The sequence below is a fragment of the Rhipicephalus sanguineus genome, chromosome 8, assembly GCF_013339695.2.
Source record: "Rhipicephalus sanguineus isolate Rsan-2018 chromosome 8, BIME_Rsan_1.4, whole genome shotgun sequence".
Classification (NCBI taxonomy): domain Eukaryota; kingdom Metazoa; phylum Arthropoda; class Arachnida; order Ixodida; family Ixodidae; genus Rhipicephalus; species Rhipicephalus sanguineus.
This window is the reverse complement of record NC_051183.1, coordinates 23,196,546-23,210,594: the sequence shown is the minus strand read 5'-3', so window position 1 is coordinate 23,210,594 and position 14,049 is coordinate 23,196,546.

Here is a 14,049-nt window from a genome sequence, read left to right as displayed (position 1 = left end):
TCCTTGGCGCGTAGGTAAAATTGAGTAAATTGCAGCGTTTTCGGGAATTTTTTTACAAAAGGCGATTGTAGACCAAATACATCAATTATTTTTATAAAACTCTCCATAAAACGTACTATATCCTAAAATTTTTGTTTTGCCTGTGCGCGGCGCACATGCTCTAAAATAAAACCCTGAACTTGGAAAAAACGCTACATTGGCCTATGTTCAGACGTCTGTAGCACCCTAAGGTGGTCCAAGAAAAAATAGGCAGAAAAGCGCATACGATTGAGAATCGTAACACCTTTGTTCACAGAAAGTTTAATCGAAGTAGTTTTTGTTTTAGTCAAGAAATATTTTTTTGAAGTTTAGTCCCACCATTGCATTATTTTGCTATGGGGGCAGTACAAACCGACTGAATTTGCTGCATAAAAAAAGAGGTAGTATATTCGTAGCACATAGCTCCTTTTGTTAGTGCTTTATAATATATATTACATATCAATGACATGATAAATAGAGGTAAAAATATAACAATACCATTGCCTTAGATGCCGAAATTCTCTAATAATGAATCGCGTTGCTCATTGCATGCGGCTCTGAGAATCAATTGGCGCCAAAATACGTTTTCTCAAAATTCATGTAAACCGGAGAAAGGAGGCGTGAACGTACTTTTATAGCGGATCCAAACGGAGTTCATCTGAGTATTCCGCAATGAACAGCACATGATGTGACAATGCGCCGCGCATTCACGTATTCCGTCCGTCGTCCGCGACACTATGGACGGGATATGCCAAGCTATTTTTACATCCTTATTTGGATGGTTGCAGGCAGGAGATTTTGGATAAAGTAGAATTTGTCTGTCTGGTAACATGCATTGTTATACAGTCGAAACCCGCGATAACGAAATCCCGAGGGAACGAAATTCTGACCGCAACGAAATATTTTCGGAGCACCGGCGAACGCCCATAGGAGTCAATGCATTTCGTAACTCGCGACTACGAAAGATATTCATACCGCAGTCCCTCATTAACGAAATTTTTGAAACACGACCGCGCAAATAATCTACTCTGTCAACATTAACTACATTCGAAAACTGCTGAAATGCATTCATACTACACTCAAATTGTGCCAAACTATCGCTACAGCACACTTGAGAAGCAGCCGCCATCATTGTTTTTAAAAAAAAAAAAAACATAAAGCTGGCGACAATAATGATGATGATGGCTTGCCGAAACACGTGCTCGTTATCGTGCACTACGTAGCCAAATCCACATTCCTCATATAGTTTCGTTCGTTGGCTTGGCTTTGTGCTTGGCTTTGTCGGCTTTGCGCGCACATGGTTGCGTGTGTGGAGCCATTTGTGGAGCGTTTACTTGGTCGCTTGGTGCAACGTGAACTGTGTGTTGCGATTGCTTGGTCCGATTTCGCTGCCTGCGAAGATGCCGTCTCCCACGAAAAAGCGGAAGTTCACCACGCTGGAAGATAAGGCTGCAATCATCAGTGAGGTGGAAAAGGGCAGGGAAAAAATGGACATCGCCGAAGAATTGGGCATTCCGTGCAGCTCGCTGTCCACGACTCTGCGCTGATCCGCGCTGATCCAGCGGAGCCGGAAGAAGGTTCGCCTGCAGGCGCACTTGATGACGGTACTGGTGGTGACAGCGCTGTGCCGCCGTCACTGAGCAGTGCATGGGGCGAACTTTGTGCCGTGGCAAACGAGATTCCCGATGGAGAGGCACGAAATTGCTGCATGGTAAGGCCCGCCAAAGCAAACACACTGACGTTTGGAAATAAAATGCCTTTTTGTAAATTCCATGTCTTTTCTGCCGCATTGTCGCGCCAACGAAATTCCTGCAAGAGCGAAATTTTGTGCTTTCCCCGCCGATTTCGTTATTGCGGGTTTCAACTGTACAGCTGTTATGAGATCACAACAGCCTATTTTTGTCGCGTAGTTGTCCGGCGCCGCCGCCGCCGTATCCGGTGCGCGTAAACAATGCAATAAGTAACGCCATTCATAATTGGGGAATTTCGGCATCTAGGCCAATGGTACTGTTACATTTTTACCGCTGTTTATCACCTCCTTGTTATGTAATATACATTATAAAGTACTAACAAAAGGAGCTGGAAACGATGTGCTACGAATACACTACCTCTTCTTTTTTTGTTAAGTAAATTCAGTCGGTTTGTACTGCCCCCATAGCGAACTAATGCAATGGTGGGACTAAACTTCAAAAAAATTTTTCTTGACTAAAACTAAAACAACTTCGATTACACTTTCTGTGGACAAAGGTGTTATGATTCTCAATCGTATGCGCTTTTCTGCTTATTTTTTCTTGGACCACCTTAGGGTACTACAGACGTCTGAACATAGGCCAATGTAGCGTTTTTTCCAAGTTTAGGGTTTTATTTTAGAGCCCCTGCACCGCACACAGACAAAATAAAAATTTTAGGAGATAGTACGTTTTACGGAGAGTTCAATAAAAATAATTGATGCATTTGGTCTACAATCGCCCTTTGTAAAAAAATTCCCCAAAGCGCTGCAATTTACTCAATTTTACCTACGCGCCAAGGAGTGAAAAATATAAAGCTGCTCTAAGCAACTGTCCTATAATGAAAGCGCGATGCTCTAAAAACATAAAAAAGCAAGTTTCGAATGAATGCATGAAACGGTCAATTTATAGCGAATTTTTCTTTCGTACTCGGTTTTCGACCATATCGAGAAGTTCAAATGGCGCTCACGTGCCCGAAAAATTTTTGCCGCTCAAAATATTTCGCGAAAATACTGTAGAAGTAATGCCTATATGTGTGTAATTTTCTCAGATGTTTTCACTGGAATTGATTTTTGTCGAGCGCCCCGACTGGGACAGTGGCATGGAATGACCCATATCGAAACAAACAAACAAAGAAACAAACAATCAAAGGAAATGGTGTGTTGCACCTTTATGAGAATGTGTTAGCGTTCAAGCAAAGTTTTTAACACGAAAGTGTTTTATCTCGGGGTCCACCACGGCTGCACTGACGTATTTTCGTCACAGATATGACGTTGTAAAATATACAGTAACAGATGGCAAAGAAACAAAACTAGAAGAGTTCCGTTGCCGGGAGTCGAACCTACAACCGCTCGCTCCGCAGCGCGCGGCGCGAAACGATCAGGCCACAGAACGTACGTTCTTCAGCTTGCTAACGGCAAGGTATTTATATACACCATTTACCGTTCGCTGTACTCAGAGCTCGGTGGCTTCAGCGAGTTCTTGTCATCACTAGCGAGATGGCGCGAGGAGTGCGCAGGGCGCGCTTTAAAGGTCGTCGCCCCTCGCGCCGCGATGCGAGCGCGTTTCCACAGAGGGTGTCTCTTGTGCTCGTGATGGGGGCGGTTTGTACGTCTCGTCCTTTCACCGCAAGTTTCCGTCGACGTTACAGAGAGAACGAAGGTCACTTCGCTCGCTGCAGCAGCCGCGTTTCCGAAAAGAGCGCGCTGCTCACACGCAAAGAAGTAACAATTGTGACAGTTGTTAGTTCGCGCTCGTCCTATGTATGTTCTTTTCGTGCGTCCTTTCTGCTTTAGAGCGCACTGCAAGTTTCGAGCTGCTTGCCGTTCTTCGCGTGACATTACAATTTGTTGCTATAGCATTCATTCCTTCGCCCTTGTGGCGAAAAAATCCACATTAAACTCTCAACTACCCCTGCGAAGACATGTTTGATTTTCGTGTTATACCGATTCCTATGAAAGGGGGATCAGCCAAGTTTCTTTTTTATTGCGAAATCTTACACTAACGAAAACAAAGTAACAGGTTGTTCAAAATGCACTCATCTTGCAGAGAGAGAAACAGAGGGGGAGCGAAGCACAGCGATGCGTACTTTAAAAAGAAAAATCTGGTATGCGACAAGGGACAACTAAGGACGGGTATGTTAAAGGGGTCCAGGAACACTTTTCCAAGTAATCGTTTAAATGGCTTCATTGAAATAGCTTATCGCCTTACGAATCGACTCCCACAAACATTTTTAGAATCCTTCCCGTACGACCAGAGTTACAATGATTTGGCGCACGCTTTTAAGCGCTTTATATCTGCTTTCGTAACAGCGAGCGCGCTGAAAGCTACGCAGGGAGGGGATGAAAATGGGGCAAGAAGATGCGTCTTTTCGTCAACGTACGCCATGACCTGGAGCACTTATATTTTCTTCGAAAGCACGGCTTACTTTCAGTGTGATCGCGAGTGCACTCGCGGCGGGCACGTGGCGGCATCCCGCGGCGACCAAGTAACTATGCAGCTCACGATGCCCAAATCAGCCGACAGCCGTAAATTTAGGGTATATGGCGCAGTATATTTTGTATATGTTATCATTTGTAGAGAGAAGAGGGAGCGAGTTCAAGCTGATTTTTACAATGAATTGTAAATTCGAGGGCGCGTGCTGCGCTATTATATTTGGCTCGCCTGTTCCCAGGAGCCGCGATTACCGATCGGCAGCGTTTTCCGACCATGATGCAAGAGTGTTGTAGGCCACCTCTAAACGATCCAAGAGTAAAGATAGGCAAGGAGTTAGAAACACCGAGCACGGACATATCAGCACTATCAGTCACTGGTGCCGCTATGTGCGCGACATGTCACTTGTTTGTTAAAACATCATACTTGTCTTATATACTACGCATTCGGTTTTTTTACTCGGCACGTGGGTAAAGGCAAAACACACCGGTTGCCAGATTTCGCATTTCATTTGTAACACAAACGGAAACATTGTAAATATCGATACCATACAAGAAGTATGGTTTTCGCACCTTTCAACCAATCGGAATGAGCTCAATAAATGGCGTTATCCGAACAAGCAACAACAATGAATGTATTATTATTTGTTATAGCCATAGGTCGGCAAAAAATTTGGAGCTCACTCAAACTCACTCAACAAATAGATTTTGCTCTGAGGGCTCACTCGGACTCAGACTCACCAAAATTTTCTTCAACCGGACTCACTCGGACTCAGGCTCATTAAACTTTTTCTCAACCGGACTCACTCAGACTCAGACTCAAGGCTTCACCTGAGTCTGAGTGAGCCTGAGTGAGTCGACTCATGAGTTCGTTGGCGTGAAATTAGCTTTTTCGATCATGTTTGCAATCCTATTTAACGCCAATATCTCACATAATTGGTGCTCTACGATACACCTTTTGATCTTGTACCTTCAAATACGAGTTATCATCATATATCATATGTCATCATTATTATATATCAATTCAGTAAGGACATTTTAATGAAAAACGCGAGTCACACGTGATTTTTTATCAAGAACTTCCCATGAAACCGTTTGCTGGGGAGGCCATGGCACCCCTTACCCTAACTCACGCCTCTGATCAATAAATACTGAGGAGGCGCATGAATGCTAGTGTGCTGAGGTATGTGTGAATAGACTTGAGTATAAACGTAAGCCAATATAAGGCTGATAGTAATGATGAAAATGAGTAGGTAGGACCATAAGTCGGCCACAAAAGGTGGAGTTCACTCGGACTCACCCAAGAAATATAATTTGCGCTTAGGACTCACTCGGACTCACCCTCACCAATATTTTCCTCAGCTGGACTCACTCGGACTCAGACTCAGTAAAATTTTCTTCAAGCGGACTCACTCGGACTCAAACTCACCAAAATATTACTCACCCGAACTCGCGTCCCGATCTGAGTCTGAGTGAGTCTGAGTGAGTCGACTCATGAGTGAGTTTGTCGACCTATGGTTATGGCATCTACTCTGCTCAAAGAGCAACTCGGGCAGATAGTGATGGTTGGAAGGAGATCGAAGCGAAGCGGTTAAATGCTGCCGCATCAGACAAATTCACGACGGAGCTGGTCGCTGCTATCGCCGGAAACACTCATCACAGCACACGCAATGTGACTGAATCGTTGAAACCAGAAGAAGTACTCTTTTAGGATGTTTCTGTAATCCATTTCTCTAATCGATATTGGAGAATCGCAATTAATATTTGGTAATGCTGCCTTTAGCTTTTGCTTTGTTGTTGTGTATATTATTACATTGCGCTTCTGATAAAGCTTTAGTTCAAAGAACGTCACTCCACTCGCCCACTTCTTTTGTACATATGTTTGCGTATTTCTCCCGCATCGTTTCTATGGAAAAAGTCTAAACAGTTCTTGAAAAGGTTCCTTGCTTACAGGTGGGAATCGACCAAACAGTCAATATTTATTTTCATTATGCCGAAATACTTAAAGAGGGTCTGAAAAAGAAATGCTGGTTTCAGAGCAGCTTGGCTAGTTCAAAGCAGCGTAATACATTTCGGAGCAGTAAAGGCTCTTCAGTTCAACATATAGACGTAATATTTTTCCAAACGGCGTATCTTATTACGGCATATACACTACGGTATTAGAAAGCTTCTATATACTACAGGGCCACAAGCGCCTTGATCCAGTATATGCGTGATAAGAAACTGAACTAAGTAGTTTAAAAATAGAGCATCTGAATACTGTGCAGGTAATATTTCATGTAAAATCATGGAACGTCTACGTCCGATGGATGTGGCAGCATACGGTGGCAGCATAGAAAAAAAATAGTGTGGGAAGTTTACCTTAAGCTGCACAAAGCTTGGCAGAGCGAAGCTGGTTGGTCCTCAGCCCGTCGCGCTGCAGCACGGAAACCACAACGCCGGCGGCGATTGGGTCCAGCTTGCTTAGCCGAAGCAGCGGCAGCCAAGAGACGGCTACGGGCGGATCCGTAATACGCGCGAAGCTTGCCACTCCGAATGTGTAGAAATCGCTGTCCCTTAGCGACGGTGTAAGAAATTGAGGCGGTTGCAATGGCCACGGCTCGGCGGCGGCTTTTCCTCGGCTTGGCGGCTGCTTGTCTATCTTTAGCACAGGTGGCGCGCAGCTGTGGTGGTTGCTATGACAACGGCGTAGCAGGGGTTTTTTTGTTAACGGACCTATTACTGCCAGCTTTAGAAGATTTGCTTTTAAAAACTGTTTGATGCCGAGCAAGGCAAACCCATACCTTGTGTATAACATCGATGAAAGAACAGTAACCTTTATAGTCCTAATATTGACGTCCTTAAGGGTTCATAGCAGGGAACAGCGCAGAAACACGAGACAAGAGAGGTGACAGGACACCTCTCCTGTCACCTCTCTTGTCTCGTGTTTCTGCGCTGTTCCCTGCTATGAAGCCAAGCCAACAAGCTCAAATTTACACCCTTTTAAAGTCCTTAAGGGTGATTTTCCTAAAAACCAACGGTACAATCGGCGCGTCGACAATCCATACTTGAAATTACAGCGCTGCAGACGAAAAAGGTGAGTCACAACGAACAAAGGCCTAACTATAAAAACACTGAATTTTTGTGGCGGCACGAGCAACGAGTGACACTCTTGTTTCTCTTCTAAGCATTTTCGGTCAAGCACTCACTTCCGGTTTTCTGAGTATCCACGAAAATTCTTGTAAAAAACAAAATTGGTACGGAATTGATAGTTTAGGTTCAAGTTAAGAGTTATATGGAATACGTAGGATATCAGAGCATAGGTTTACATATGATAAGGAGGAAATAACTGTCAGCATAATTAATAAAATTTAGTTGCATGAGTTCATGGAAAGAACAGACGATTTTCTTATTCGCAGCTGAGATGGATGCGGCACCTGGCGGAATAGATCTCAACCACGTCCTTCTTTCTGCGTGGCCTTCGAGGTCTACTTCAGCAGTGCGACCAAACACGAAGTTAACACAAAGAATACACCAGAGAACACGAACGACTCTTATCAGGAACCTAAGTCAAGGGTTAGGGTCGAGCCCAATTTTAACGCGACAGCGTTAAAGAGCTCGTTTCGCAGAAATTCCGGTGTCGGTGTCAGCATCGTTGGTTGTGAAAAAAAAAATCGGCGTTGTCCGTGAGCGAAAATTTGAGATAGATGCATATAAATAAATAATACGAATGCTTGGTCCTGGTGAGAATCGAACCCGGGCCTTCTGCGTGGCCGGCTGGTGTTTTATCACGGGGCCACGTCAGCACTTGAAACATGCTTTGTAAAAAATCACACCAAGAATGTCATATAGTGGGTGGAGTCTCCTTAACGCATGTAATAACGTGGCAGAATCATATCATAGCACCAGGTGTCGAAACAAAGGAATGGCGCAACGAATGGGTGTTTAGAGATGCCCACCCAATCCAAAGTGTGCAGCGGCACCTTGCCGACGCGTAGTGGGTACTTCGCCAAATTGCGAAAGGAAGAATTATGGCGTAGTGGACACTTGGCAACTGTATATCCAGTAGACATTCTAGGATAGTTTGAAACGGCCAATGTTACCGGCGCAAAGCTTCCGTTACTTGCGACACGGTTGAAGGCGATGTGCACGGGGCCCGATAACGCTATCGCGTTCTACTCTTGAAGGCGATGCTCAAGCGTCCTCTAAGTTTTAAAGACGAAAGTCTTCCTTGGGATACTTAAACGGAGAAATTTTGGTCTGTCTGTCTGTCTTTCTGTTTGTCGGCACGTCCCTCGATTCAGCCACTCGGCCAAAGTTGAACCACTTGCCCAAGGACCAGCCATCTTGAACGGCTGACTAGGTTCATACCTGTGTACATTGTCGATCAAAAAGCAAGCATTACGTATATCTGAGGCGCAACATCACTAGGTAAGTATTAGGTGGTGTGTTCCTTTAATAGAAAATGAATACATACGTAATTCTAAAGACCCTAGTTTCTTAAGCTGCGCTGAAAATGCGACTTCGCTGAAACTTGCCTTCCTCCGTGCCCTCTGCATGAGCTCATTGTTGTGTTTCGGTTTCGGTTCTGTATTGCACTGTACGAATGCCATGGGGCGCCGCTCTGGCATTCCTGTTTTACCCAGGTGACATTTACATAAAAGAGTGTGTGGAGAGTACTCGTTGAGTGCAGACGTTTCTTCTGCTTCAGCGCTTCGCGCCAAACCGCGTGTTCGGGCTGACTGGCGTCCCCGCCGGTCGCGTTGGTCACCGCCGGTCTTCTCCTGTTGCTGCGCCGGAACTACCAGCCCGCAACACAGCACTCATGTTTCCCGACGTATTGCCAGATGGCGTCCCTATGTCACGCAGCGCTTCTTCTATCGTCTTTAGACGACATTTGCAGCGAAGCACGCAGCGAAGCACGCAGATTTTTTTTTAAGAGCGGAGCTCTTTAAGCTTTCCGCTGCCTCGGGTAGTGCTAACAGGAATTGTCGTCATCATAAACCGGTATGCGCTCGCTTCATCCTCTTCAACTTCTGCTTGTGATGATGCTTATGATGATCTGCTTATCGCGACCCAAGCTTATGAGAATCGTTATTGTTGAAACCTAACGTATTCTACTTCTCTGTCAGTGTACATTCGCGGCAGTGGCATAATTTCGAACGCGTGGCCTTATTAAACATTTTAGGTGCGAAAGACCTTAAGCGCTCGGGCTGTCGGCGTCTCTTGTCGTCGTAGCCCGTCACGGTGTCTCCTGTCGGCGCCCGCCGCGCTAATGCAAGCGGCAAATAAGACGGCGCGTTCGCTCAGGAAAAGCTCGCGAGAACGAGCGCTTGCCCGCGAGAGACAACGCCAAGTGCGCTTCTCCGATTGGCAAATAAGACGGCGCGTTGGCTCAGGAAAAGCTGTTTCTGCGATGGACGCTGTTTGCGATATGGTCCTCTCATTGCTATTGACGTGTCTTTATGGGAAACACCAGTGCTTCGCGCCACCTCAGGTTTCACGTCAGTGGAGCTGTCTTGTATATAGTATAGTATAGCAAGTGGTGGGAAAGAGAAGTGGTGGTGAGGAGGAAGGAAAAGAGGAGGGCAAGGCCACCAGCTCCGCCACTTCCTTAGTATTCGAACTACTGGTGTGTAGTTGCTCCAATTTTTTGTTTTGTTTTGTTTTGGTCATGGACGCTCGGTACAAACAAAGCAACGCACGTATCTATCATTGCGGTCTTCGAAAGCGTCACAATATGTTGATGTCCTCGCCCGGTCACCCGATATTTCGAAACCCTTTGCGTATACCAGAATGCCGTACGCGCTAAAATTTTCTTATATAGCTAACTGAGTCATATTAGCGAGCATGGCCCAAGCCAGGGCCGTAACTAAGCGGCGGTTGAGGGTGTTCTGAAACCCCCCTGAAATGTTTTCATGCTTCAACTTTTCGGGTGACACTAAAATACTTTCACGCCTTCACAGCGACCACCAGTTGCCAAAGTTAGCCGTTCTACACAAGAACACCCCCCGAAAAAGATTCCTGGGTACTGCCCTGGCCCAAGCGCGCATTCCTACGCACCTCCTCGTCGCTGCTTGAAACGGCGTCCTTTTCTGAATCGCTCTTTTGCAAAGGGTCGAAGCGAAAATGATATCCGACGTCGCGATTCCCCGTTCCAGAATGTTGTCGTCATCACTTGTCGGCGCGGTTGACGGCGACGACGGCTATGCTGGCGACAACGACATGACTGCACGTGTGCACCTAGCAGAGGAAATGTCGGCTGAACCTTACGTCACTTCTTTCTGTGGTCACGTGATCAGATGGGGTGCGGTCTGGCGGTGACCGCGAGGCAGCGCTGCCAGCACTACAAGTTGGCGGGCTTGCCACCCGTTTTCAATCTGGCTCCATACTGGACATAATAATTAATATAACAGATAGTTATTCATCCCTCCGTTGCACTTTGTGTTGCAAATCGCTACTATAGGGGTTCGATGACTACTCGCGGATGCAGAAATATTGACAGGCATATATTTTATATCAGTGCTCGTTTAAGTCAGTTAAGCTTCTTCTTCTTTTCTTCTGAAGCCATGATCGAACTCGTCCAATAAAACATTTCACTAGTTCACTTACCAAGACAGTATAACATGTAAGGTATTGGGGCCTAGGTATAATAATGCACTTGCCTGTGCAGACGATTATGAAACAGCACCTCTGCATTGGTGCACACGGCAGCGAGGACACTTGTGCGATTTGCGAAGGAAGACTGACCTTTGATTTCAATTCACAGCACTGTCAGTGCGCATGATCCCATTCATGACGTCATTCCTTTCTCATTTCTCTTATTCAGTTACCATGCTCACCCCTTCTGTCCACAAGATTTCTGGGTCCGTCATTGGTCAACTAACGAAAATCACGTGTCATCTTATTTCCCAAGAGCGCGTCTTCTGCACCGCATCATACGAACGTAAGTTGAATCTATACTGCGTTAGCCGCTAAGTTTAAAGTGTGTAACCCTATCTGCTTCAAATTATCTGCGCTTGCAATGTTTATGGATGTTTTCTCTGTCAACACGTTCTTGTATGCGGCTTTTAGATGTCCGCGAACTGACCTCAAAGCACGATCGTCCAGTTCGTCGGGAGCGAAATGCAGTTTGCCTTTCACGAATATTTGTTCAGTTCAGCTAACACTCAGATATCGAAACAAATAGGACTCACAAACACGCTATTCGTTGGAAACAGTGTGTGCTGTTGAGGATAATGTTCTTCAAGGTTGTACGATGCTTTGAAGGAAAAAAATAAGATACTAATGCAATCGACAATCGAGCAGATTAGATTAAATTTTGTAGTCCTATATTTATCGACAAAAACAAAACTCACTGCAAGAATTGCACCCTTTCCTTGACTGTTGCATGTGAACTAAAACTAAGCACCAATTTAGACAAGTGCTGCTCTAATGACACTACTTACTGTGCTTGACTTGCCTAACATTTGCTTTGTCTTTTACAAACACAAAATATTCTTGGCTTTTTCTTGAAGTTCCTGTATATTGTATGGCCTACCAAAACGACTCAAAGCATATTTGAATCCATGCAGTAGATTACAGAAGTCAATTCGACGTTTGAATGACCCAAATATTGATAACTTCAGCAAACATATTATGGTTCTGACAGTTTTATAGGCACACGCTTGCAAATATGTGTACTGACACAAATCATGACAGCCAGCGCCCGCCAACATTGTAAACGCTGTTTGTTTTGACTTATCATCCTACTGTGCATATATCAGCGATGAATGAGCACTACTCAAACAGCAAAGATATCGAACAATTGTTTGCGGGCATTTCTGTATTATCGAAGTATCTTGGACTGTTCCGTGCCGAACCTTTGCGTAGCACTAACGACTTCAGCGCAAGGTAATAAGCAGGCATACCCTTTGATACTTTAGCCCTGATCAAACAAAAATGTGCTCAGAAGTACTACGTAATTGAGAGAGCCCTTGCACCACTTAGGTAGTGCATGTAAGCCTTGCTAACGATATACGTGAGAGAGAAGTCTAGGGAGAGAAAGAGGTGCGGTGGGCGGGCAATAGTGCAGAAGGGGTTTGGATACAAGTTTGCGTTTGAGTTTTGGAAATAAGCTAGGGTCGTTAGTGACGACCAAGTCATTAAGTTCTCGCTCGGTGCAGAATCCCCAGAGGCATCAAACTGCGTGCGAGCTTCCAGTTTATCTTTGTAACTTTTACTCGTCCTTCGATGCCTGCGTCAATCTTATCGGCTGCCTTTTAATAACCTTGTGCTTACGCGATGCGAAGGAACACGCCCCATATAAGCTGGTCGGTTTCCTACATCATGCGATAGGCGTAGCATTGCAGCTAGTGAAAGTCTCTCGTTTTCTCGGCGTAGTTGGAAAACCATGTTCGTGCCCAAAGCACCGGGTGCCGTCAGTGCGAGTGAAGACACACTGAGAGTCACTGTTCCAAAGGTAGGTGTACACGTTGAATAAGGAGACACCAAACTGTGCAAGTGCGCGAAGACAGGCAGGTTGCTCAAATACACTGTTTTGCCTGCGTGTCCGTACCTTGCATTTGCTTAAGCGTCTACCGTGGTGGTACAGTGGACACGGTGCTCGGCCGCTGACCCGAAAGTCGCGGGTTCTATCCCGGCAGTGGTCCGTAAATTGTGCGATGTCAGTGCCCGTTAAAGAACACCAGAATCTAGAAGTTCACTATGGCGGGGCTCCTAATCATATCGTGGTTTTGGCGCATAAAAATTATTATATTCGTGTAATGCCCCGGAGTTTCACTGCTCCGAAGTCAGATAAAGCATAAATTCTGCGATAATATTCGGCAAATGGGCATTTTATCCCCAAGCTTTCGTTGCACAATTTGAGGACTTATCTTGGCTCTCGCGAAAACGCTTCATTAATTATGCGCACACCTATTTTCTTTAAATCTGCGCGAGCTCTTTTGACGTCATGAACGCCACGCTATGCAGATACAGGCGCGCCAGTGTGTACCGAAAGAGCACCGCTAAAGGAAGGATATTCAGGCGCGTGTGATAAATGACGTATAATTTTAGGAGATAGGATGAGCCCCAGAACTGAAAGCTGGGTCTTGCTGAGCTTGATATGTGCCGTTTTACGATTTCAGGAATCTTTTCACCTTTTAAGCAGGAGTTCGGTATAACGCATGAGGCGTTACATATCTTTTTTTTTCTTGGGTCCGTATTCACACAAAAATCTTACGTTAGAAATTTTCGTAACAGCATATTTTAGCCTATCACGACGACGGACATACGATAAGCGAAGCCGGCTGAAAACGCACTTAAGAAAGAGAATTAATTTGAATTGGGGCCCCGTCCATAAAAATAGTTCAATGAATGCCACAGCTTGAGAAAAATATCTGAAGGTGTGCAGGTGGAATGCATGGCAAGCATGACAACGTCTTCAATAGAAAGAAATCTGGGCCCGTATTCACAAAAACGTCTTACGCTAAAACTGTTCGTAGGAGAATATTTCAGCCAATCACGATAGAAGACATATCATTAGCGAAGCCGGTTGACCAATGGGAAAACGCACTTAAGAAAGTGAGGTTTTGTGAATTCGGGCCCTGAGCATTAAGAACAACCTGAACGCACTTAAAGCGCAGCAGTTGCCGAAAAGGCAAGTTTTGGTAGATTTCGCGAGTGCCGAATGATTCGATAATTAAAAGGATACTGCATGAACGAATCATTTAGCTCAGCTTTTTGCATGTTCACGCAACCCTTGCATTTGTTAGATCAATTCACTGTAATTATAAGATTTGGAAACTATACTCTGTCTTTCGCGCTACCTGTGTAGCGCGAAAGATATTTCAAACTATTTAGCCACTCCTAACCACAACGGAAAAATTCATGTTCTGCTCGTATTGAATGGC